Source organism: Ovis canadensis, chromosome 6 (assembly GCF_042477335.2).
Source record: "Ovis canadensis isolate MfBH-ARS-UI-01 breed Bighorn chromosome 6, ARS-UI_OviCan_v2, whole genome shotgun sequence".
Taxonomy (NCBI): Eukaryota; Metazoa; Chordata; class Mammalia; order Artiodactyla; family Bovidae; genus Ovis; species Ovis canadensis.
In genome coordinates this window covers 83,348,932-83,372,006 of record NC_091250.1, presented here as the reverse complement: position 1 = coordinate 83,372,006, position 23,075 = coordinate 83,348,932, and the positions used below count along the sequence as shown (strand labels likewise).

The following is a 23,075-nucleotide window of genomic DNA, read 5'->3' as shown; positions in this document are numbered from 1 at the left end:
TCCTCTTTCATTTTCATCAAGAAGCTTTTTAGTTCCTCTTCACTTTCTGCCTTAAAGGTGGTGTCATCTGCGTTGCTCTAGGATTTATTGATATATTACATATATATAACTCCTCCTGGTGTCATTTTACCAGTTTGAGGGAAACAGAGAAACTTTAACTCCTTTTGCGTATCTTTACTCTCCAGGTGGCGCTAGTGGTAAAGAACCAGCCTGCCAATGCAGGAGACATAAGACATAAGTTTGATCCCTGGATTGGGAAGATTCCCCTGGAGGAGGGCATGGCAACCCACTCAAGTATTCTTGCCTGGAAAATCCCCATGGACAGCGGAGCCTGGTGGGCTACAGTCCATATAGTTGCAAAGAGTTGGACATGACTGAAGCGACTTAGCAAGCATGCACTCTCCCCCGTTTATAATTGGCCTTAATAGTGACTTCTGTTGAAAATCTCATTTAAAAGGGTTTAAGGGCTTCCCTGGTGGCCGAGTAGATAAAAATCTGCATGCCAATACAAGGGAAATGGGTTCAATCCCTGGTCCAGGAAGATTCCACATGGTGTGGAGCAACTAAGCCTGTGTGCCACAACTCCTGAGTCCACACAACTACTGAGCCCATCTGCCTAGAGCCTGTGCTCTATTGCAATGAGAGGTCCATGCACCATGATAAAGAGTAGCTCCCACTTGCCGCAATCAGAGAAAACCTGTGTAAAAGCAATGAAGATCCAGCGCAGCCAAAAGTAAATAAAAATAACAATTAAAGGGTTTCAGAGTCGGACACGACTGAAGCGATGCAGCAGCAGCAGCAGCATACTTTACTCAATCCATTTTTAGATGACTGATCTTTCTACCAGAATGTAAGTACCACCATAACAGGGAGTTTTCTTGGGATTGTTCACCAGTGTTGCTGCTGCTGCTGTTGCTTCAGTCGTGTCCGACTCTGTGTGACCCCATAGATGGCAGCCCACCAGGCAGCTTTCTGCTAATGCAGTGATGGTCACATTTTCATAACTGCCACCAGTGAAAGCTCAGTGGTAAAGAATCTGCCTGCAATGCAGGAGACGTAGGTTCAATCCCTGGGTCAGGAAGATCTCCTGGAGAAGGAAATGGCAACTCCAGTATTCTTGCCTGGAAAATCCCACAGACAGAGGAACCTGGTGGGCCACAGTCCATGGGGTTGCAAAAGAGTCGGATATGACTTAGTGACTAAACATCAACAGCCATTGAAAAGGAAGCAGCTTCAAAAAGCTGTGGGGCTAGATCATTCTAGGTAGAAGAAACAGTAAGTAAAAGCCATTAGGCCACAATATACTTAGAATCCTACTAATAATACTGAGTATACCATTCTATATGACATAGCTCATTTCATCTCAATCCTCATAACTATAAATTTGTTGATATAGTATGACTCATTTGAAACACTATTTAGATCCTAATCCAAAACAAAAATTGGCCAAACCCACATGGTTTCACTCAATATGTTCCTCTTCTTACCTTTTTATGTCTTTTCTTCTGAGCATAATCTGGTTTTACTTTGGGGCCTTTTTTTCTAACTCTGTAATTTGATGTGTTTTTACTTACTGTTAAATCAACATTAAAACTTTATAGAAGGAATTAAAAAAAACACACAATGATCCATGATTCAAACATATTTTCCCTGGCAGCTCTGAATGGTTAAAGCTGTAAACTCTAGAGTCATAAAGCTTTATATTCATATCTTGGCTGTGTGACTTCAGGCAAATTATACTTAGGGCCTCTGCATTAGTCCTCTGATCTGTAAAATGAAAAGAAGAACTGCACACAGTTTTTTATTAAAGCTATTGTACCTCACACAGTTGTTGTGAGAATTAGGTGAATTGATCTAATGCATTTAAACAGTCTGGCACCTAAGAACCCCCCCTCAATAACTGTTCATAATTCTTATTATCAACCCAACAATTTTCTTCCCACATAATTTTTATTTAGTTGCAGTCATAGGATATGTATGGAGTAGGGAATGGAAAACCAATTTAATATTATTGCCTGGGAAATTCCATGGACAGAGGAGCCTGGCAGACTACAGTCCATGGGACTGCAAAGAGTCAGACATGACTGAGCATGTGAGCACGTGTGCACATACATGTGCATGCACACACACAGAGGATATGTTAAGGATGGTGTTACACTTTTTAAATTTAATTTTCATAAGGTTTCCTCCACACTTATTTAATTAACCTACTGTTTTTAATGATACCCTGATATGCCATACTATTGATTAATTTTGCTTAAAAATTTCCCTGTTACTGGGCATTTATTTTATTATTATGAGTGATGATCATATAAATTTATTATTATGAGTGATGAATAATATTCTTTATTATTATGAGTGATGATCAGTAAAGTGTGGAAAATTCTGAAAGAGATGGGAATACCAGACCACCTGACCTGCCTCTTGGGATATCTGTATGCAGGCCAGGAAGCAACAGTTAGAACTGGACATGGAACAACAGACTGGTTCCAAATAGGAAAAGGAGTACGTCAAGGCTGTATATTGTCACCCTGCTTATTTAACTTATATGCAGAATACATCATGAGAAACGCTGGGCTGGAAGAAGCACAAGCTGGAATCAAGATTGCCGGGAAAATCTCAATAATGTCAGATATGCAGATGACACCACGCTTATGGCAGAATGTGAAGAAGAACTAAAGAGCCTCTTGATGAAAGTGAAAGAGGAAAGTTAAAAAGTTGGCTTAAAGCTCAACATTCAGAAAACGAAGATCATGGCATCCGGTCCCATTACTTCATGGCAAATAGATGGGGAAACAGCAGAAACAATGGCTGACTTTATTTTTTGGGGCTCCAAAATCACTGCAGATGGTGACTGTAGGCATGAAATTAAAAGACGCTTACTCCTTGGAAGGAAAGTTATGGCCAACCTAGACAGCATATTAAAAGGCAGAGACATTACTTTGTCAACAAAGGTCCGTCTAGTCAAGGCTATGGTTTTTCCAGTAGTCATGTATGGGTGTGAGAGTTGGACTATTAAGAAAGCTGAGCACCAAAGAATTGATGCATTTGAACTGTGGTGTTGGAGAAGACTCTTGAGAGTCCCTTGGATTGCAAGGAGATCCAACCAGTCCATCCTAAAGGAGATCAGTCCTGGGTGTTCATTGGGAAGACTGATGTTGAAGTTGAAACTCCAATGCTTTGGCCACCTCATGCGAAGAACTGACTCATTTGAAAAGACCCTGATGCTGGGGAAGATTGAGGGCAGGAGGAGAAGGGGACGACAGAGGATGAGATGGTTGGATGACTCAATGGAGATGAGTTTGGGTGGACTCTGGTAGTTGATGATGGACAGGGAGGCCTGGCGTGCTACGGTTTATAGGGTCTCAAAGAGTCTGACATGACTGAGCAACTGAACTGAACTGAACTGATGATCTTATGCACATGCTTTGTACATGATGCTTTTTCCTTCTTTTGAATGATTAATTTCCCAGCTGTCCCCAGGAGTATAATTTTTGATTTTGTGTCCAACATAAAACTCTTTCCTCCCATGTATTTAGTTCCAATGAAGCAACCATTGTACTTTTTACATGTACTTTCAGTACATGATGGGAAGAGAGGCAGACATATCATATCACCACAATGAAGTGATGTTCATGTAGGAACAGACTCTATACAAGACTGATAAGGTCTACATTATTAGCATCATTGTTGTTATCATTCATTTATTCCACAAACACTTACTATTCACCTTGGATGGGCGTGGACAATGGTTAGGAAGAAAGTTACAAAAGGGGGCCAGAGATGTACAGAAAAGAGTGGGAGAAGCTCCAAATGCTAAACACCAGTTTATTTACAAACTTTCCTTGTTGATTCTGCATGTCTTCTCAGGCATCATGTGGAATCTATCTGTAAGTTAAAAAGAGGCATTTTCTTTTCTCAAGGAACTAAGATTATATCAACCTGATATTTCTCAGCTAAATATATGAATTTTATGAAGCCATGTGGATATATGGTAAGAAGGGAGTCCCTCTCTCAAAGAAGTCATAGATCGCCTTTTTCCCCCCTTCTGTATTTCAACTTTATTAAAATAAATAGGGCAGTAAGAATGTTTGCATCTTCTCCTTGGAGGAAGAGGAAGAAATCTTGTCAGGTCCATCATCAGATTCCTTCTTTTGAAGAGGCCCAACCTAAAAGTTTGAGTTACATAAGCCTAACCTTGTATACTATTTTCTTTTCTTAAAAAAATTTTTTTATTGGAGTATAGTTGATTTACAATGTTGTGTTAGTTTCAGGTACACAGCAAAATGAATCAGTTATACATATATATATATATCTCCACTCTCTTTTAGATTCTTTTTCCATATATGCCATTTCAGAGTTACGTATATTAATAAAAGAATGAAATTAGAACACTCCCTAACACCATACACAAAGAGAAACTGAAAATGGATTAAAAACCTAAATCTAAGGCTGGATATTATAGCACTGTTAGAGGAAAACATAGGCAGAACACTGACATAAACTGCAGCTAGATCCTTCTTTACATTAAAAAAAAATTTTTGTATTGGTGTATAGCTGATTAACAACCAATGTTGTGATAGTTTCAGGTGTGCAGCGAAGGGATTCAGTCATACATAATATGTATGCTGTTTTCTATTAAAGCTACTGCTCATTTCACATAAGAAATAGTACAGGTTAAAGTTTTTTGTAAGTCTACCACATCCTGAATTCAGTTTTACACCTTTTCATTAATGTAGCTGAAGCTCTCTTTCTGACACTATCTCTAAAAACACTGCTGAAAACCAATGCCAGTACTCTCTACTGGCTTTGGAGATGATATACATGTGTTAATCACCTACTTATGCTTGTTGACTGGTAGTATAAACAATGCTTTCTTCAGGAAATGGTATGATGTTATGGAAACTAATTATTACCAATAGAGTTACATTTACCTAGATGTTTTGTTTACAGATCAGTCTATGGTTTTCTTGAGATCAGAGAGTGACAATACAGACCTTCTCTTCTAAGAAGAGAAGTGATTTATGAAGGTGTTATGTGAGGATCGGGATTTGCTTCCCTTTCCATCAAACTTCACAAACTTTAAGAGCCTCATTTCCACCAAGTCGAAAACAGGAATCACCAGACTTGCCTCCCTCCAGGGAAAGAAAGCTGAAAATCAGTTCTTTTAATCACCACAAATATCTGTTAAACTCTTAAGACAGTAACTTTTACCTTTTTTGGGGGCAATTTGATGAAAATTCTAAGTTCTCTCCCTTATACATATATATGTGAGCATCTTTTCTTGGGAGAAAGCCAACTTTATTACCATAATTACATAATTATAATTTGTGCACACACAAAAGTATACATTTTGCATACTTTCAGATGGTTCCTGACCTCTTCTCCCTCAAAGAACACCTTCCCTGGGGGAAATTCTTTAATCAGTCAACAGGCAGCAGAGAAGAGACTGGGGCTGCGAAGAGGCAAGATCACCAAAGAGAAATTTTACTAGATTCATTCTGAGACATCATACTCAAGGCCCTCACCTGAGTGAAAGAGGTTTTGGAATCAGAAAGCCTTGGTTCAAATCTGTGCTCTCTTCCCATCGCCCCTTCCTCTTAGGCAAATCATTAATCATCACATTTTTTTTTTTCTGTAAAAAGGAATCTTATCAGACTTCTCAGGGTTATTGTATGAGCAAAAGAGAGATAATATATAGGAAGGCATGCTTTTAGGTCTCCAACAAGCAGGAGGTAGAATGAGGATTAATGAATGTGACTTTCCCTTTGCTTCATCTTCAGGCTGACTACCTGGCTGATCAGCTCCCAGCTCCACTGTCACCTCCTTTGAGAAGCCTCGGGAACAACTAGATCTGTGGTCTTTCCCTCCCCACACTCTCAAATCCATCACCCTACTGTATTTTAGTCAGGAGGCTTCTTGCACGTGCAATGGCTTCATTTTTCACTTGCTTATTGATGACTGACTGTCCCTTTTGCCCCATTATACTAAAAGCTTCTGGAGGGCAGAGTCCTTGTATTTCTCTGGGCTCTAACAGCTCATGAGACATGTGCTGTGCCGTGCTTAGTTGCTCAGTCGTGTCTGACTCTTTGCAACCCCACAGACTATATAGCCCGCCAGGCTCCTCTGTCCACGGGATTCTCCAGGCAAGAATACTGGAGTGGGTTGCCATTTCCTTCTCCTCATGAGATATGGTGGACACTCAAATTTGGTGAGCCAGGAGAGCTGTGGTTTAGCGTTCAAAATCAGGAGGCAGACTACAGGGATTTGAATTCCAGCCTTTCAATTTGTTGTTGGGTGACATTAGGTAGGTTCTTTAAATTCTCTGTGCCTTTCACCCTACATAAACTGGTGGACTTTTATGGAGTCGCAGAGTCAGAAAGGGCTGAGCCACTGAGCGAGAACACACACACACACACACACACACACACACACACACACACCCGACCACATGACCTGTTGTGATAGTTCCATGGGGTCACACACACAAACACACCACATGACCTGTAGGTGTATCAGATGCGCTCTGCTGCTTCAGGTTGGACAGAAAAAGACTTATTCTTTTGGTAAAACACACACACACACACACACACACACACACACACCGACCACGTGACCTGTTGTGATAGTTCCATGGGGTCACACATGCACACACACACCACGTGACCTGTAAGTGTATCAGATGCGCTCTGCTGCTTCAGGTTGAACAGAAAAGACTTATTCTTTTGGTAAAACTGGCTGCTTCGCTCCACCTCACTGCGTTACCACCTGGCTCGCCACCATTTAGCGGAAGGGGAGGTGCGGTCCCTAGTTCCGATCGAGTCCCCGCTCACCCACAGGTGGCACTGCTCGGGGCTCTCCCGGGCCAGGGGTGTCCGTGTCCTCGCGGGGCGGTTGAGGGGGGCAGGAAGGAGGAGGTTCCTGCGTCCAGGAAACACCAGGGACGTTCCCGCGACTTCCTCGAAACTTCCGCTGGGTCCCGGGAGTCGGAACGCGTAAGCGACCCACTCCCACCTTCAGTCTCAGCACCGCAGCAGAGCAGTGGGAACAGGTCGCCGCCGGCCTCCGGCAGCTGGAGGCGGAGCCCTCGCGGGCCGGGCGGTCGCCGGGCCGGCCGGGGCGGGGAGAGCCGAGGAGGGGGCGGGGCTCCAGGCACAGGACTCCGAGGCTCGGGCGGACTTCAGTGTCCCGGGCTCCGCGAAGCCGGTGCGCTCCAGCCAGGTAAGGGCGCTGCGGGCAGGCGAGGGCGGCCCCGGGCCTGCGCCACTCGGGGCGGGGAAGGGTGGGTGGGGATGTGTGCGGCGAGAGGAGAGTTCCAGCAGCTCAGAGGCTGACTCTCGTGGAACCAGGAAGGATTTTCTCTACCCCGCGCGGCCGTGAGCCCGAGCGCGCCGCCCCAGGTGAGGAACCCCGTCCCCTGCGGGCTACGGAGGGACAGGTGCGCGTCCCGGCGTAGCCGCGCCTTCCGGCGGCCGCAGCCTCTCCGTCTCCCGGGCTCCGGTGCTGGCTTCTCCCGAGGAGCGCCCGCCCTTCTCCTTGAGTCTCGGGACAGAGGCCGCCCTGCCCCAAATTCAGCGTTGGGTTCACTTCCCAGCCGCGCCGCGGACTTCATTCCTTCTCTCTGCTTGGGCAGCAGCGAAGTCTTGATGCGAGAGTTGGCAGAATCGACAGACTTTCCACGGTTGCATGTGTCTGAGTGCCTGTCCCCACCAGCCTTACATTTTTTTTTTTCAGCCTTACATTTTTAAATCTGGGAAACTGTGTTTGAATCTTGATAGCAGGGAGTCGGTGAATACATGTGTTGGGAAAACTAGGGCCTTGACTCCGGGGTGTGCGCTTTCCTTCGGATCCTAAATTTCCTTTTGGTTTGATTTTGTTTTTTTTTTTTTTTTCCTCCATGGAAGAACAAGAAGTTGCTGTGTATCAGATTCGGAAACAGTCTCATCTGTTGCCATTCTTTGGAAACTGGAAGACTTGATTAGAAGGGTAGGTCTCAGTGTTAAGTTAGAACAACAGGATGACTGGTGGCTAAGTGGGTTTGAAGCTTATCCAGAATAGTTAAGTGTTCTGAGCATATACCCTGTGTTTTTCCAGTGAATGCCCATTTTTTTCCTCTTAGGAAATTCTGATAATTCACTTTTTTTTCTAGATAATTCTTCCCTAAAGAGCTAGAAAGGAGGAAACACTCCAACAAACCAGTAGGTTTCCCAAGTAAGTTTAGGATTTAACAGGTTGGTTTGTGATACTGGTAGGTTAGTTGTTGAGAATTGCATGGAGTGTCATGATTTACATGGAGAATAGAAAATGTGTATAACAGTCTCCTTAAGTATTTGAATTTTTTATTTTTTATTTTTGGTTTAGGCACGTTTTCATTGTTTAGGGAAAAACCATACTTTCCCAATACTCATTAATCTGATCAGTATATTCTTTTGTCAGTTCTAGGTGCTTACTGCATTTGTGTTAATGATCTTGATTCTTCCCAGAGGGTGTGTACATTTTGGTTTGTAGAACTGTATAGGGCAAGCGTTGCAAACACATGGGAATCAGTGTTGTTTGACTGGCAAACCTCTAGTTTGCCACACACAGGTTCTTGAACTAGAATTTTGACATCTTCCCAAATAGAAAAAAAAAAGAATATTAATGTATGCTCTAGCACTGTCAACCTGTTCCTTGCTTATTGTGTATCAAAATAGTCATATTTTGTCAGCAGCTAGTCACTCAAGGGCAGAGTCTATGTTTTATCAGATCTTAGTGAATCTCAAGAAAAAGGCGATCTTTGCTTCCTAAGTTGACCCTGGACAGGATGGCAGGTGGCATTGTGGCTGTGTCTGGCCACTTTTTGCTTGAGGAAGAATTGCTGGTAGAGACCTTCCTCTGTGTGTACAGAGCGCTGGCAGCCTTAGCCTTGCGCTCCAGGCATATCTCTACCTACAGGTTCCTCCAGGTTGACCTGGTTGGTGCCTCCCTTCCCCACCCCAGCTCTTCCAGCTCCTTGGCTTCCATCCCACTACACTGCTCCCTGGGATTCCACCCCTGGAGAGAATCATTTTCTTGTTCAGGGCAGGGATAGTCCACGTAGTTGACAGGGCTGTTGACACCCAGCTTGGTGCATAGATGCTGTTGATGATGGGGCTGCCCGTTTCAGAGCCCTTACTGTGTTCTTTTTCCAGTGTACTCAGGCAAAGTGGAGCAACTGACGTTGAACCCAGATCAATCGCTGTGAAGGCTAGCTGCCTTGGTTGGATTAACTGGAGTCTGCTAGAAAGGAGTGCAATTGGTCCATGGTCCCTGGCAGTTCTAAAATTATCCCGTCCCAGGAGATTATGCCATGAGACTAGCTTTGTTGAAAAGAACCCCAGAGGAGAAAGGCATAGCAGTTGTCTTCACCTACAAGCATGCCTCCACCCAGGCTTGCCTTTGCATCTCTGCTCTGGCTCAGCCAGTCCTTCTTGGTTTGGATTATAACTATTAACTTTCCCACTAAGTCTGACTGTTCAGAGCTCAGATGACCGCAGCTGCATGCTCTAGATGTAGAAAATGATATTTTCTTTTGTTTAGGTGAAACAAGGCTGGAATTTTCCCAAACAAATTGTTATTAGGGAAACAGAGCAAAAGCAAATAATAAAAGGGCACAGAAGCCACTATGCTTTTTGTTTTGTTATATTCTTCTCTTTCTTTTCAGTTTTAGTTTTAAACTTTTAATCCAAGTTACATTTTTCCCTCTTCAGAAATAAACACTTGTGATTCCCTGAGCTGGTTATATTGATATTTATTCCTTGTAGGCGATACTTGTTGCATTTTTCAGTTTGAAGGTTTATCTGTTCACTTCCCGCTGTGGAAGATGATGACTTGGTTCTTTTTTTCCCTTTGACCTCCCATCTAACCACAGCTTCCTTATTTTCCTATCCTTGCCATAGTTAAACAGTAATTAGATCAATATTCGTAGCCAAGCCAAGTACAACTTCTTTTCTTCGGAGTCAGTAATTGCTTTGTTTGTTCACTGATTTAGCTTTTTAAGTACTCATCATTAATTTTACCCAAAGCTTTTGAATAATTTTTGGATTCTTCCCTTGGAAGCATCAGGTATTCTGTCAGTTGCATTCTTGCTCTAGTCTGGACTGGCTGCCTTCTACATATGGGCACAGATGTCACCCTGAGGACCTCCCTTTGTCATCATCCTGGGAATCCCCATCATTTCTCTCCTGTATCAGTTCTGCTGTTGCCTATGGCACAGGCCTTTCTTATCTTTGTAGACTCCTTTGTTTTGGTATAGTCCATCCTCAATAAGTTTCCTGCTGAAGGCTGCATAGGGTGTATATTTTTTTTTATTTAGTTTATTGATTTGTGTTTTGTCTATTCATTTTATAGCAAGTGTTGAAAATATGTTTACCACTGTCAATTGATTGTTTATCTGACTGCAGAGTTATAGGATGGAAGATTTGAAGGCATTGTCTCATCATCCCCTTCTGGATTGTGGTGTTGCTATTGAGAAATTCAGATTCCTTAATTGTTAAGAAATCTTAACAATTAACAATTGTAAAATTTTTCTGACACCGTAATTTTGTCTGTAACCTTTCTACACACCTGCTGTTTGTGGAAGGAAGTTTATAGAATTCCTTTCTGGAAGTTTATAGAATTTTCTCTTGGCCTCCATAATCCTGAAATTTTCATGTGTGCTACGATATGGGTCTGTTTTCATGCATTGTTCTGGGTTCTTCCAGTCCAGAAATCTGTGTCTTTCAGTTTGGAAACTTTTCTTGAGTTATCTTATTGATCATTACTTTTTCTGTATGATGTCACTTTCAGAAAATTATTGTTCAGATACTAGATATTTTGGGCTGGATACTAGATATTTTCTTACCTTTTCTTTACTCTTATCTGTCCTTTTATTGTTTCTATTTTGGGAGAGATTTTCTCAATATTATCATGAACTCCTTCCACTGAGTTTTTCATGAGTGTAATCAATCATATTTTAAATATTTAAAATTAAAACCTTTTTGTTCCCTGAATATATATACATATGTATTTGTGTGTGGCTTTTGTATTTCTTTCTTTCTTGATTTTGTTTTATGGTTTCAGTGTCTTATCTTTCTGAGGAGTTTTTTTTTTTTTTTCCTTTTAAAGCTTTTTCCTTCCTGCACAGACTCAGTTTCCCCAGGTTGCTATTGTCTGTTTGTTTAGATCTTTACCTTTTGTGTTAGAGACTTTCCTTGTATTTCTGATATCCTATGTTGTCTACTCATATCTAAGTGGGGCATTAAAAAGCTAAAGATGTAGTGGGTTTGTTGACTGGGAAATTCACTACTGGGTGATTTGGGGAGACTCTGATGTTAGTACCTCTTGGGCTGGTGAGGGTGCTCCCAAAAAGCTCTTGCAGTGTTTTTCCTGGCTGATGGGAAGAGCCTGGCTGTCAGGAATCTGGGAGCTAGGTGGAGAAGAGGCTGATTGTCTCAGCATCTGCATGTTCATGTAACCCCTCCATGATATTAAAACACCCGAGCTGTGGCTGCCATACTCCAATACAGAGACCTTCTCTTTTCTGCCCTCTTTGCGAGTAGTTACATGTTCATGTAACTCCTCTGGGGGAAGAGGCAGGGAAGAAACTCCAGGTGTTTTTTTGCTGAGGTGGAGAAGGGGCAATCATTTAACTGCTCAGACTGGCTGAGACCTGGGAGACCTAATTCGTTCCTTAGGAGGCTTTCAATTTTCATTTTTGATCACCCCTCCCCCTACAGAGGGTGCCATTGTCTTAACTTATTTAGATTGCAAGGCGATCAAACCAGCCACTCCTAAAGGAAATCAACTCTGAATATTCACTGGAAGGACTGATGCTGAAGCTCCAATACTTTGGCCACCTGATCTGAAGAGCCAACTCACTGGAAAAGACCCTGATGCTGGGAAAGATTGAAGGCAGGAGAAGGGGACGACAGAGGATGGGATGGTTAGATGGGATCTCCGACTCAGTGGACATGAGTTTGAGCAAACTCTGGGAGATAGTAAAGGACAGGGAAGCTTGGCATGCTGCAGTCCACGGGGTTGGAAAGAGTCGGACACGACTGAGAGACTGAACAACAACAATTTAGCATTTTCAGATTCCATGGTATAAATCAGGGTGGATCTTGGCTTCCCTTCACCCCACCAAAGTACTTTTACTATTGTCTCTTTTCTCATTCTCTCCATCCTTGTGGGTTTGTCCCTCAATTGTAATTTTATTGGACTCTCAGGCAGGAGAGAAAGCAGAAGGTTTGTTTACTCTGCTCTTAGTGCCTGAAGTGTAGCTTTCTTAACCACCTCTGCCAAGGGACTAGTGTGGTTTAGCCACGGCAGTGTGCTGCCATGTTTCCTACCTTTACCCAGACTAAGCATTTTCTTTTCTTTTTAATTTAATTTAATTTATTTACTTTTTGGGTGCACCATATGGCATGTGGGATCCTAGTTCCCTGGCCAAGGATCAAACCTGGGCCCCTTGCATTGGAAGCACGAAGTCCTAACCACTAGACCACCAGAGAAGTCCCAATAAACATTTTCTAACCACTCTGGGTATATTTTCTCACCCAGCCCAATTTAGGCCCCTCATTCCTCCTTATATCACTCTAAGGATCCCCTACCAGTTGATTCCAGTGGTCACAGGAAGCAAAACCCCTAGCTTGAGTAGAGTATAGCTTACTGGTCATAGAGCCCTGGTTCCTGCTTCTCAAATTGGCTTTGTCTAGGACTCATTATGTCACCTTGTCCTCTGAGTGTTACACCTTTCAGTGAAGCTCAGCCTCTATAAGTCTAATGTTTTAAGCTGCAAGGTAGGCCTGGTGTCATTGGTGATCATGTGGTTTCCAGTGGAAATTATCATATGTCCTTCTGGAGGCATTTATCACATAGTTGCCTTACCAACAGCAACATCCTCTCTTCCCATATCAGAGTTCACACCTTTTCTTGGAATGGGCACCAAGTTCCTGTTTCTGGCTTGGATGAGCAGGGATGACGGACTTACCCTGCTCCTCACAGATGATCACAACTTTTCCAACCCTGTTTAACCAGCTGAGACATTCTTCAGGCTCCCTTAATGCAGTGTGATCTTACAGCTTTCTATCTCAGTAGCTTGACAACACCAACATGATTTTCTGGTTACGCATAGAGGAGTGATGCAAGAGTTAGCTTCCACTGAAGTTGGAAGAGTGTTGATCACACACCTTATCTGTGTAGAAAAAGCAAAACTCTATACCCTCATGAAGGTGGCTATGCATTGGGAATCCAGAAAAACCAGTGCTGCCAGTTGCTACAGTGGAGCAGATACAGCAGTCATTCTGAAAGATGACAGCAAAGGATAGGATGGTTAGGAAACACTCAGCTAGAACTCACTAGGTACCATTGTGAACAAAAGCTTGGCCAAGGGGAATACGTTCGGTGCTCATTCTTCCCTCTGTATTTCCACAGATATCCTTCCCTTTTTTCTAAACAGAACCTTTGAAGACATTGCAACATCTTTTTCCGAGTAGCATACCTTTTCTTTAATGTGCTGAGTAATTCATATAAGTTCTTTTTGTCCTCTTAGCTGAAATGTGAACTCTCCCAGGTGAAGAGCACATGTCTAATGAATACTAGATCATTGTATCAGATGAATTTTCCAAATAATTGTCAACACTTGACAGGTAAAACACACACACACACACGTTATAATTATCCAAGTTGTATCCGATAGTCTATATTCACTAAATTCTTTTTTAATCTATTATATTTTTATTTTTTTGAACTTTTTATTTTGTATCACGGTATAGCTGATTGACAAACAATATTGTATATTCACTAATTCTTGATTATACTTTCACTTCTCTTTGGCTGAATAGACTGAAGCCGTACAGTATTCAATTTAAGTATTCCCAAGTATAGTGAAGAGGAACTAAAAAGCGTCTTGATGAAAGTGAAAGAGTAGAGTGAAAAAGTTGGCTTAAAGCTCAACATTCAGAAAACAAAGATCATGGCATCTGGTCCCATCACTTCATGGGAAATAGATGGGGAAACAGTGGAAACAGTGTCAGATTTTATTTTTTGGGCTCCAAAATCACTGCAGATGGTGACTGCAGCCATGAAATTAAAAGACGCTTACTCCTTGGAAGAAAAGTTATGACCAACCTAGACAGCATATTGAAAAGCAGAGACATTACTTTGCCAACAAAGGTCGTCTAGTCAAGGCTGTGGTTTTTCTAGTAGTCATGTATGGATGTGAGAGTTGGACTGTGAAGAAGGCTGAGTGCCGAAGAATTGATGCTTTTGAAGTGTGGTGTTGGAGAAGACTCTTGAGAGTCCCTTGGACTGCAAGGAGATCCAACCAGTCCATTCTGAAGGAGATCAGCCCTGGCTGTTCTTTGGAAGGACTGACGCTAAAGCTGAATCTCCAGTACTTTGGTCACTTCATGCAAAGAGTTGACTCATTGGAAAAGACTCTGATGCTGGGAGGGATTGGGGGCAGGAGGAAGAGGGGACAACAGAGGATGAGATGGCTGGATGGCATTACCGACTCAATGGACGTGAGTTTGAGTGAACTCCGGGAGTTGGTGATGAACAGGGAGGCCTGGCGTGCTGAGATTCATGGGGTCGCAAAGAGTTGGACATAACTGAGCAACTGAACTGGACTGACTGAAGTATGTTATTTAGAAATAATACTGATTGAAAACATTGAGAGGACAACATTAATTTTACTTATTATTAGTTGTTTTTCACCCATATATTTCTTAGCATAGTGTCATGATTGTCTTGATTTTTATAGCTAAGGAAAGTAGCTTTGGAAGAGGAAGGGAAGTGTGTGCAAATTAGGTTTCTAATCCTCTAGGTTTTACGTTTGTATTTTTTTTTTTAGGTTTTACATTTCTAAAAGAGGAAGATTTCTCTTGATTTCAGCAATATTTCATATAGTTTTACTTTGGTAACTTCAGGCTATTTATTTTTTTAGGTTGAGAGCTTTGGAAATGCTTAGCTACAGAGCATCAAAATGAAAAACTTTACATCGTCATATACTACATGAAAGGCTTATACAGTAAAACTCTCTGTCAAGTACCTTACTCCCTTTACTTTACCTTTTTGCAAAATTCTAGCCTGATTTAATAGGGAAAACTTGTAATGTCTCTTCTCTTTATCCTGAATAGAGTTCTAATAGTGTTTTTCTGTTAGCTATTTCTTTAGAAACTGTCATGTCCTCAAGTATCCCCCAATATTAAGTTTCAGCTATAACTTGTGAGATTTCCACATGACAATTCTGAAAGAGATGGGAATACCAGACCACCTGACCTGCCTCTTGAGAAACCTATATGCAGGTCAGGAAGCAACAGTTAGAACTGGACATGGAACAACAGACTGGTTCCAAACAGGAAGAGGAGTACGTCAAGGCTGTATATTGTCACCCTGCTTTTGTAACTTATATGCAGAGGACATCATGGGATACACTGGCTGGAAGAAGCACAAGCTAGAGTCAAGGTTGCTAGGAGAAACAGCAATAACCTCAGGTATGCAGATGACACCACCCTTATGGCAGAAAGTGAAGAGGAACTAGAGTCTCTTGATGAAGGTGAAAGAGGAGAGTGAAAAAGTTGGCTTAAAGCTCAACATTCAGAAAACGAAGATCATGGCATCCGGTCCCATCACTTCATGGGAAATAGATGGAGAAACAGTGGAAACAGTGTCAGACTTTATTTTGGGGGGCTCCAAAATCATTGTAGATGGTGACTGCAGCCATGAAATTAAAAGATGCTTACTCCTTGAAAGAAAAGTTATGACCAACCTAGATAGCATATTGAAAAGCAGAGACATTACTTTGCCAACAAAGGTCCGTCTAGTCAAGGCTGTGGTTTTTCCAGTGGTCACGTATGGATGTGAGAGTTGGACTGTGAAGAAGGCTGAGTGCCAAAGAATTGATGCTTTTGAACTGTGGTGTTTGAGAAGACTCTTGAGGGTCCCTTGGACTGCAAGGAGATCCAACCAGTCCATCCTAAAGGAGATCAGTCCTGGGTATTCTTTGGAAGGAATGATGCTGAAGCTGAAACTCCAATACTTTGGTTACCTCATGCAAAGAATTGACTCATTGGAAAAGACCCTGATGCTGGGAGGGATTGAAGGCAGGAGGAGAAGGGGACGACAGAGGATGAGATGGCTGGATGGCATCACTGACTTAATGGACGTGAGTTTGGGTGAACTCCGGGAGTTGGTGATGGACAGAGAGGCCTGGCGTGCTGCAATCATGGGGTCGCAAAGAGTCGTACACGACTGAGTGACTGAACTGAAGTGAACCCCTAAGTTGAATTGTGTTTTTCTTTCCTACATAGTAGTGATTTCAGTGTTTATTATTCTGCAAATACAATTTAAGTACGCAGTAGATTTAGTTTTTACCATTGGGATTATTTTTGTTTCACAGAAGGCAGTTGGCTTTCTATTTTATTTTCCTGCCTTGAGTAATAAAAATGCTTGATCCTTTAAGCATGCAGAGAAAAAGAAAACAATTTAACTGAGTTTTGAGTGCTGTTAGATATGTAAGTTTTAGGTATGAATGCTTTTATTTTTTAAAAATGATATTCAGCTTATTTTTCACACATTTAAGCCAGTTACAGAAGCAGTGCATTAAAGAATTCTTGTTCATAGATTCTGGAATCATAGCTGAGGTTTTTGAGGCTCAGCTGGTGACACATCCGGCTTTCCTCTCCCAGACCAAGGATGGAACTCTGCCTGCCACTAGAATTCCCCAGCTCTCAGTGTGCTTTCTGGACTCTCCCTGCCATCATTAAAAAGAAGTCATTTTATAGAATTTTATATATTCATTGTTAAAAAATTATGGACAGTACTGAAGCTTGCAAAAAAGAGATTTAAAATAACCCCCAAACTGTTCCAGAGAGAATCTTGGTAAACTCCCCTCTCCGTCATCTTTATCATCATTTGACTTTCTACAAAGCTTTAGCAACTTTCTAGAAAATAATTAACTGAGGGAGCATTGTGTGCAACCATTTATGTAACTCTGAATTCTATAATCTTTACATATATAACACATATATAGATACATTAATACACACACATTTGTGTGTGTATATATATATATACTTTATAAGATTATACTTAGACATGCTATTCTTTGGGTAACAGTGTTCAAAATAGGCATCTTCTTATAGGAATAATTATCGTTTTTAATAGCCTGGTGACAGTCTATCTTGTTAATATGCAATGATATTTTTGAACCACTCCCCAATTGTTGGGCATATTTTTTGTTTGTTTGTCTTTAAGTAAATAGTGTTGCTTTATCTTTTTCCCATTTGGGAACTGTTTTCTCAGGAAATATTTTTCAAAATACCACTCTGGGATTAAAGGATTTCTAGTTTCCATTAATCATTGTCAGCAGGTACATAATAATAATTTATAAAAGCTCACTGGCTATATAAAGTTTCCATTACCTCTTTTTTGACCTTTTGGATCCACGGTATCTCTTCTGGGTGAAGACATAAGGTTTATCTGGAGTTCTTGAGGCCATGCCATGTACCCAGTTGTAGGTCAGATAGTAAAGCTGGAGTAGCCTGACAGGTTTATTTGGGGAGACTGTGTTCTTGTTGATAAATGTCTACAGCCTCTTTTTATTTTGTTGGATATCTGATAGGAAAAGTTTCCAGGGATCAGTAACAAAATGTGGAGGGGTTGTAATGAGATCTGTGAAACTAAATTTGTCTTTAGTACCTGGTCTAAGGTTCATGGAAGTGGGGGAGGCATTATATGTTCAGTAGGGAATTATGACGCTCCCACCCATTTCCCCATTACTGGACTGCATGAGGAAGTAGGAGGGGCAGGGCAACCAGTAACAGGAGAGAATTTTGTAGTAATGCAGTTTCTTGATAAAGAACTGGAGCAGAGTGAATTCCTATTCAGATCCCTGCCCCCACAGCCCCCAATCTCTCAGTCTGATGTTTAAAGCCTAGGCTAGATTTCTAAGTTAGCCATTATGTGGTATTGTGTTCCCAAGCCTCGGGTTTTCCATCTATTAAACAAAGCATAATGACACCTAATTAACAATCCACTTCAGAAAGATTCATGGCCTAATGCTTGTAAAAGACTTTGAGCTTTTCCCAGAGTGTTTTATATACATTCATGAGTAATGAGATGGCCTGCTCTATTTAGCAAAGGACATCTAAGTTATGAGTTTCCCAGGTGGCACTAGTGATAAAGAACCTACCTGCTAATGCAGAGGATGTAAGAGACATGGGTTCGATCCCTGGGTTGGAAAGATTCCCCTGGAGGAGGGCATGGCAACCTACTCCAGTATTCATGCCTGGAGAATCCCATGGACAGAGGAGCCAGGCAGGCTACAGTCCTTAGGGTCGCAAAGGGTCAGAGATGACCAAAGCAACTTAACACATGTATATTATGCCCATTTCACAGATGAAAAAAGTGAGCCTCATAGAGGATAATGCCTTGTTGAGAATAAGACAATAAATTTAACGTGGTGCCTGTGGAATTTTTCTTGGTCTTTGTGGAAGAACTGACTCATTTGAAAAGACCCTGATGCTGGGAAAGACTGAAGGTGGGAGGAGAAGGGGACAACAGAGGATGAGATGGTTCAGTGGCATCACTGACTCAATGGACATGAATCTGAGTAAACTCCAGGAGTTGGTGATTGACAGGGAGGCCTGGTGAGCTGCAGTCCATGGGGTTGCAAGGAGTCGGACACTACTGAGCGAGAACTGAACTGAACTTGTGGAACGAGTAGAATTTAAAACAAATTCTGCAGAAGTGTATGTGTTGGGAAAGTGGATTTTACAGTTTTTAAGCAGATATAACCTTTTGCTGGGATAGGCTACTCCTTTGTGAAGAGGAATCATGTTTGACAAATTCCCTAGAGTTCTTGAGGAACATTGCATAGCTATGGAAGCTAGGGATAAATTGTGAAAAGACTCCACACAAAGGCTATTAAATAAATTTAGTCAGTGGGAGGCTGGGAGAGATATTTTTAGAAGTCAGGAATAGGGAGGGGACTGGAAGGTAGAACAGAGGTTAAGCATAGATGGACATGTCTCAGATTATAAATGTGAGTAAGTTAGTTTATTACTATTTCTAAAGTAAACATGTAGAAGAGGGAGTACACAGTGTAAACTCCCAAGTTTACAGGGAACCTGAACCTTTTGGGATGTAAGAAGCCAAATTGCTGGTCTCAAGCTCATGCAAAATGTCAGGGAAGTAGTAAAGAAAGCATTTAGGTAAAATGAATCCATCTGTACATACAAATGTTCTAGTTTACTCAAGAATGAGATTCAGATATTACTGTCAATTCTTAACTGAAGACATTGATTCACTGTAGGATTTAGAACAAAAAAGCTAGCTACATCTTAGCTGTTGTTACACATAATTCAGAAATGCTACCTTACTGGTTTTCATGATCCTTAAGCATGTAAGATTGTTCATCAATGTATCTTAAAAACACAGTGGACTTAGAAAAAAGCAAATATATTAATCGGCAGCATAGAGGATTGAGTAAATAATTCTGTCCAGTTCTTTGGTCTTGAAAGATAAATGCTGAGGAGACACGTGGACATGGTGTATCCTCTTAAGCCATGGCAACCCAAGCTCTGTTGTACAGGAAGATCTTTCATTTGCACCTTCTTTATTTCCAAATAATGCTCCAGTGGCCCTCTTGTAGTTAACTGAGCATGTAAGATGTGCCAGACTCCATGCTCAGTTCTTTACATTGGATTATCTCATTTAACCCTCCCAACAATCCCTATAAAGTGGGCAAGATAATTTTTGGCATTTTTATAGATGAAGAGCCTGAAGGAGTCTCGGGGAAATTTGGTTATGTGGTAGAGCCAGAGTTCAGAACAATACAGTCTGACTCCAGTGTACCCTGCAAGCTCTCCTGAGCTACACGTACTGAGCTGCCTGCTTGCCCGCTCGCTCTGTTATTTTCCTTCCTGGTCAACAGAGTTGGACAACCTGGAAGAAAACATAGAGGTCTGCTTCAAACAAAACTAAAAGCAACCAGTTCCCCTGAGTATCATTCCAAGCCCCTCGCACTATAGGTCCTAAGATGTCTTCACAGCAGCACTGATGAATAAAAATATTTTGGAACTTCCATGGTGGTCCAGTGGCTAAGACTCCATGCTCCCAATGCAAGGGGCCTGGGTTTGATACCTGGTCGGGGAAGTAGATCCCACATGTCACAACTGAAGATCCTGCCTGCTCAACTAAGACTGATGCAGCCAAATAAATACATATTTTAAAAAATATTCTGTGTGCCAGACACGTAATTTAGAAGTTTCTAGTTGCCACATTAAAAAAGCAAAACACAACAAGTGAAATTAATTTTAATAGTATATTTTGGGTAACTCAGTACATAAAAAATATTCTACCATATAATCATATAAAAGTTATTAATATGATACTAGAAACAACTCAGGAGCTTACTATGAGCAATACAGTATAATACAATGCAATGCAATTCAATAGAATATCTTATGCAGTACAGTGAATAAAGTAAAATGTAGTCCTACCAAACAAAGTTAGGAAACATATTTACACCACTTCAGTTTTAAATTTTAAATTAAAATTAAAAAATTAGTCCTCAGTTGTAATAGCCACATATCAAATGCTTAATTGCTGTTTGTGGTGAGTGTCAACCATATTAAATGGAGCAGCCCATAGCAAAAGTTACTGTCTGTCTCCAAAGGCCTGGGGACTCCAGATTCTCTATCTCCACCCTATTCCTTGACCCCTTCCAGCCCCCATGTCATCTTCCCTGCCTATACCCAGGGCTACCATGTACAGTTGTGCAGGTTATTCACTGCAAAACTCTGGGGTGTCATTCAGGTGGACGATTTGGTAGATGTGTTTACTATGAGGATTGAAGTGAAGTGTCTAAATGAAGAGACATAATTTCCTAATTCATGCAAAGGCATTTTTTGGGGAGGGGGCAGTGGTTGCAGTCCTTTTATACCTTCTTAGCATTCCAGCAGTCGGGCCTGACATTCTTCTCTTGTATGCTCAGGACTTCCAGTGTTCACAGCCTATGGCTAAAAGTAAGGAAGCAGCTTCAGTCACCCTCTCCTCTCCCCAAAATCATGTCACAAACCCATAGTCATTTTTAATGGTAATTTACCTTGGAGCCATGTGTCTCACTCATCACTGTATCCTCAGTGGCTGTCACATAGTATGTAGGTGCTGAACAGATTCACTGATTTGAATTGTCATCTCAGAGTTCATTCAGGGCCCCTGTATTGTAGCCTGAGTTGCCCTTAATGAATCTGGACCTGAGGCTGATTTATCCAAGTTTGCTGACCTGGCTCTCTCTCTCACCAAGTCACAACTCACCCTTCATGTGGTGCCCTTGTTCTGAGTAATAATTGTCATGATTTTTTAAATTACTGATAATAGCTACCATTTATTGATCCCTGTTCATCAAGCATTATGCTTAGCAGTTTATGTGCGTTATTTCATTTAATCTTTTCAAACATCTCTAGAAGGTAGGTACTGTTTTATAAGCAGGAAACTGAGGCAGTGAGAAATTAAGTAATTTACTTGAGGTCACACAGGTGGCTCAGTGATAAAGAATTCGCCTGCAATGCAGAAGACACAGGAGATGCAGGTTCAATCACTAGGTCAAAGATCCTCTGGAGGAGGAAATGGCAACCCTCTCCACTATTCTTGCCTGAAAAATCTCATGGACAGAGGAGCCTGGTGGGATACAGTCACGGGGCCCCAAAGAGTCAGACACAGTTGAGCAGCTGAACATACATACATATGCAGCTAGTCAATGTCAAAGCTGAAATTTAAAACCAGCTCTGTCTAACTTCAAAGCCCTTCTAATGGTTTAAGTGAGAAAACTGGGCTTCTCTTTTGGTATCTGGGGCCTGACTGACAAGTCCCTACACTGTCTTTGCCCAGACTTCCTTCCTTCAGGGAACTTTCTATTCACAGTCCATGTAGTTTGGGTGGGGTTGACACCAATGCCAAGGATGGTCATGTGACTCAGCTTTGGCCAATCTGAGAAGTGCCTCCTGACCTGGCCAGGTGATTGGTCAGAGGTGGGCACATGACCTAGACTCACTCAGCCTCTCTTTCTGGTTCACTTTAAGAGAGGAGGCATTTTTTTCCCTCTGGGATTTTTAGGCTGCTCGAGTAATGTAACCTAGAACTTCCGGTGGCCATCTTTCCACTACATGGAGGCAGCTGTTTGAAGGAGGAGGGAATGAATGAGGCTGACATGCAGAGAGAAGTACCAAGCGGTGGTGAGAGCACAGCAGCATTTGAACCCCAGCATTCAGATGTGCCTGAATCTTCCAGGACTTCTTGGTTATGTGAGCGAATACATTCCTTTTTGCTGTTATTGTGTGTCCAAATCTAGTTGTTTGGAATTGAAAATGCTAACTAATAGACAGTCTTTTCAGAAGATATTTTTGTCGTGGATTATCCTGTTGCCATTCTCGGTCTGCCAACTGGATGTATTCACTACTTCTTGGGCCTGGGTGCCTCCTGTGCTTGGAGGTCTTTGATCCCTGTAGACCCTGTAATATTCAGCTTGTTTCTTCCTTATTCCACACCCAGTCCCTCTCTGGTACTCCCCTCAATCCACTACCCCCGTGGCACAGCCCACACAGGGAGATGTCAGTTGCTCCATGAGTGGAACATTAGGGAAATCGGATCTTTGTAGATGTTAGAACAATTACTCATCAACCTACGTCTGAATGTTGATCAAAGATTGTTGAATGCTTAACTCGTCTGGCCCCTGACACTCTCTGGGATCTCAGCCAGTTTAGGCCAGAGCGTTACCTCTTATCCCTAGTATCCTTGGCTCCCAGCCTTTCTGATCAGCTGCCTTCTTATGTACTCTCAACTCCCCTGTGATTCTGAGCTTCCAGCCTTCTACTGGCTTCCTGCCCACGTCTTTCCGGTGGCCCTCTGAGGGCATTGTTCCATGGTGAATCAGCATTCCCACAGCCCAGCTGCCTCACAGAGTGAGAACGCTCCCTTCTCTGCAGCTCACTCTTCTGTAGCCTTCTCCTGGCTTCCCTCTGTTCCTTCCAGGACGCGCAAAAGCCTTTCTCCTTTAGCCTTCAAGCCATTCA

General features: G+C 42.0%; 1 protein-coding gene across 4 annotated transcripts in view; it reads left to right on the top strand.

The window, feature by feature from the left end:
- Positions 1–6,653: 6,653 nt before the first annotated feature.
- TEC (tec protein tyrosine kinase) overlaps positions 6,654–23,075 on the top strand; it is a 159,801-nt gene continuing 143,379 nt past the window's right edge. The window contains exons 1-2 of one of the 4 annotated variants that reach the window (XM_069593086.1): positions 6,656–7,221; positions 7,905–7,986. The gene's annotated coding sequence lies outside the window, so the exon portion shown is untranslated. Of the gene's footprint in view, positions 7,222–7,279; positions 7,401–7,904; positions 7,987–23,075 lie in introns of those variants that run through there. The other 3 variants (XM_069593084.1, XM_069593085.1, XM_069593087.1) reach the window with 3 other exon arrangements.